This window comes from Lindgomyces ingoldianus (genome assembly GCF_010093535.1).
Source record: "Lindgomyces ingoldianus strain ATCC 200398 unplaced genomic scaffold BDR25scaffold_1, whole genome shotgun sequence".
Lineage (NCBI taxonomy): Eukaryota > Fungi > Ascomycota > Dothideomycetes > Pleosporales > Lindgomycetaceae > Lindgomyces > Lindgomyces ingoldianus.
This window is the reverse complement of record NW_022985162.1, coordinates 3,182,286-3,187,020: the sequence shown is the minus strand read 5'-3', so window position 1 is coordinate 3,187,020 and position 4,735 is coordinate 3,182,286.

The following is a 4,735-nucleotide window of genomic DNA, read 5'->3' as shown; positions in this document are numbered from 1 at the left end:
ATACAAAATGGCCACCCAGCCTCCTCGAGACGCGACAGTCGTCCTTCGAGACCACACCGACTACAGAGCCTGGATGATGCAGCTGCAATCGAGATGTGTAGCGCACGGCATCTGGCCGCAAGTGGATCCTAAGTTGACCATCCAAATGATCTCTAAACCAAGAGCTCTAGAGATGCCGCTAATAGCTGAGTTTTCACCAGCCTCTAACGTTAAAACGCCTACGCACCTAAACAAGCTATTAACAAGCAGTGTTAGAGCCTTTAAAGAAGCCATTAAATACTATAAGATTAAGGCTAACAAGTACAAAAGTAATAGACATAATTATAAAAGAGAGTAATTAAGCTTCTAACAGATTATTGTCTTTATCTAGTTAACAGTTAGCCCGCATCTGCAGTGTACATGCTGTTCCCTAGATTAACTACTTAGACAGTAGATTATAAACCTTAAAGCTACAGTAAGTGTTAACAACTAATTTAAATAAGAACACGTGTGTAACTAATATAATGCATCTCTAAAGCTGCTAAAAAACGCAAGCATATAGGACCTGTAGCTAGCAGAGTATGACTACGCTGCCACAGAAGCGGAGACACAAAATGTTCTAGAAACAACGCAGTTTAATGCTGTAGTAAAGGACTTTTTAACTACTATAAATAAAGTTGCCTCTTATTAGTCTATAACCTTTTAGAAAAGCAGACAGTTTACACTAGACATAAATTAAAAAAAAAATAATAAAGCGCTTTTAAAAACATATAATATTAAATTATTTAATATATATAAGAAAGCATAAAGCTGCCTTTATAATAAATAACTTGTTATACTTTGCTAAAAGTAAGAAAACTACCTAGGGCACAAATAAAAACACTTATAGTGTAGAAGTTGTAACATTAAGAAAATAAAGTAGACCTTAACATTAATGTTATTAAGAAAATAATAAGAAGTTATCTTTAAGCTAGAAACCTACTAAAATAAGAGGCACTAAATATTCTACATGCAGACACATCTATACACTAAAAGACTGCTTTTATGTCTATCTAGACAGAGTACTAGACTAGTAGATGCTAAATAAAAGAGTTAAAGAGCTTATAGCATTAAAGCGTAAGCATAACTTAGAATTTTAAAGCCTACTAAAAGAGCAGTGTAGACATAATTTAAGAATACTAATCCTAAAAAGTTTACATATATCTACACTAGAGATATAAGAAAACTAACTTAAAAGCTAGGAAGTATTAAGAGTTAAAGTAGCTACATTGCTAGCTATAGTTAATTTAAACTAAAATAAATATCTGCTAAAAGAATTATTTATTTTTAACTTAAGCTTAACATGCTATATTATAAATAATTTTAATTAGATCTATAACTATTATTTACTAACACTAAAAGACTTTATCTAGTCTAGAAACTCTTACATATAAATTTAAAGCTATAAATTAATTACACTAAGCCTAAAAAGTAAGCATAGAACACATAGTTAAGCATACAGTCTTATACTTTATAACGCTGCACTGTGCCTAGACCTGCTGTGCAACCTAGTCTTGTTCTGCCTACTACAACAGAAAGGAATCTAGTAGGACACACAAGCAGAGCTAACTACTTTAAAGGCCCTAGACAGGATAATAATTAAAGATCTTATAAAGATCTATAGCTAATAGGTGTTAAAGTACTATCTACTATAAAAGGGCTTATATTATACACATATAATTAACACAAGAACTAAACATAGTTTATAAAAGGCATTAGTAGAGCTATAGCATAAGTGTCTAGAACACTCTAGACTAGCTACACTTTAACACTTTATATAGTAAGCTAAGAGGGTGTAAATTAAAGAAATTATAATAGTCTAATGTAACTTATATAGTAGAGCTAAGATATAATAATAAATTAGCTACACACTATAAATTAGTAATAGTAGACTTAGTAAAAGACTATTAATTAATTTTTATGTATATAAAGCATAGAGCATTATAAAAAAGTAGAGTTAAATGCTAATTACTAATAAGTATTCTAGCCTCTAGTAGGACCTTTACTTTAAAAATAATAAGCTTACTAAATTAATTATTAAAGCTCTTATAATCTTTATCTTCTTTTTAAAGAACTATTATAATATTACTATAAAAGTTATTAAAGCTAACAACAAGATTATAATAGTAAAACTAGAGGTAAAACACTAGCTAGCATTGCATAAAATAACTGTTAAGCCTTTAGCACTAGATACATAAGCTTAAAATAGAGAAGCTAAACGCTTAGAGAGTATAAATAAGAAAAAGTTATAAGCTATGCAACTAGATGCTAACTTACTCTAGAACATATAGCTATACATTACTAGAGCTAGCGTATACCTATATAATTAGACGCTAAACTATGCTAATAACTAGAAGACACTATACAAGATCTTTTTTATATAAGTAGCTTTAAATAATAAAGTTGTTATGTTAATTTAAAAGCTAAGCTTTACACATTTAAAAGCCTATAGCTGTAAAGCATTTATAATAACTAATAACACATATTAGAATAAATCTAAGCTACAGAGGCTAGACCTAAAGGTGTAGATTAGATATCTAGTTAGGTACTAATTATTAAACATTTACTATGTATAAATACTACTGCTAGTAAAAGTAATCTATACATATAATATTATTTTTAATAAACACTTAATCTTTAGCAGTAAGCCTAAAGACCTAATAAATAACTTTATGTATAACATAGTAAAGAAAATTACTACATACATTAGAATAATTAAGCTTTTAACACTTAGTTATTAGCTAAAGACAGAGTTATTTTATAAAGATAATACTATAAATAATATATTAAATTTTAATAAAGTAGACCTACTAGGCTACTATTAAGAAAGAAAAATTAGAAATAACTATCTATTTTCTCTAAACACTCTGCTACCTGCAGCATTACTTATATAGTTAATAGCTAGAGCAGCACTAAAGCTAAGCTAAATAAGGTTGCTAAAGACTATACTATAAGCTGCAGCCTTTATAGCTAGCATAAGATTTAGAAGTGTAGGAAAGCATAGTAGTAAAACGCTAGATAAAGCAGCATTAATAAAAATGCTATTTAAAAAGAAAACACTTTATAAAAGCTAGCTACTACTTTTACTATTAACTTAAAAGTAACTAAAAAAGCACTCTCTACATAAGATGTTTAAGGCAGCAAAAAGAACGCACTTAGATAGTTATTAAATAATAAAATTTTAAATAAAGGTCTAAATAAAGCTAATTAAGGCAGCTAGACAGCAGATTCTAGATTATATGTAGGTGTACACTTATAAGCTTAACAAGCACTATAGATTATAAAGATGTAAGGTGTAACTAGTAGTCTATAGTAATTAATAAAAAAACATTACTATATAAAATACCTACACTACTACCCTAGCAGAACGCTTATTTTAAATGCTAATAGTAATATCTACACACTTTAACTTAAAGCTTAAATAATATAACATAACTAACACATTTATACATGCAGCAATTAACTGCAATATCTATATGTAGATGCTAAGAGGCTATTAAAAACTAGGTATAATACTAAAGCTTTAAAAAGCACTATATAGCCTATAAATTTCTTTTTTACTCTAGCAACACTATTTTATAATAACTCTTAAAGGCCTTAAGTTCTTAGCTATTCTACATAAACTCTACTATATAACTAAAGCTAGAATATTTGTTTTCTTTTACATAAACAACCTTATTATTGTGTATAGAAAAGGCTCTAAAGTAGATGCACAGCGTGTAGTAAACTAGTTATAAGAGAAGTATACTCTAATAAAAGGCAAGAACCTATAATAGTTTCTAAAAGTTAAGATTATTAAAAATTAACAGCAATAAATAATTTAGCTATTATAGGCATTATATATTAACAAGATAGCTAGGCTAGCTAATAAAAAAGACCTGTAGCACGCTACACCTATAAGTAGGATTAAACTTATGCTGCAATCTGTTTTTGCAACTCTATTAGAAGTAAATTAATATTAGCAGAAGATTAGATCTCTGCTTTTTGCAGTAGTTACTATAAGACTAGACATTGCCTTTGCTACATCACGCCTTACACAGTTTCTCACAAATCCCGCATCTAACTATTAGAATGCAGCTAATTAAGTCATTCTATACCTACATGCAACACAGACGTACGCACTCTAATTAGGAGGAGAAGACTACCTTATAGTAGCAAGCAATGCGTTATTTGTAGATAATACACTAAATAAGAAAAGCTTTTAGAGCTACATTATTTAACTATTTAGCAGATAAATTACATAGTAAGTAAATAAATAAAATACAGTTACAACATTAATAACAGAAGCAGAATTACTTGCACTGTTCTAAGTTGCTAAGAAAGCTATGTTTATAAAAATGCTTCTTAATAAACTATAGGTTAAGCTGCCTAATTTAACTATTATAATCTAGTGCAACAACAAGCAGATAATCTAACTAGTAAATAAAAAGATATCTTAACTTTAAACTAAGCTCTAACATGTTAACATCTATAACTACTAGCTCTAACAGGAAGTCTCTTAACAAACAATTAAGGTTGTCCATGTCCCCTCTAGTAAGATGCTTGCGGACAGACTTACTAAAGCGCTTCTAGCCAGCAAATAGCCAAGCTTTCTTCAGCAAATTCAGCTAGTTAACGTCAGGGAGAGGATAGTTAGTCAGGAAGCAGATATGGAAGAGATTGAAGCAAGAATGGAAGCCCTAGAAGCATACTAAGGTTGCGCAATCAGGAACCAGCT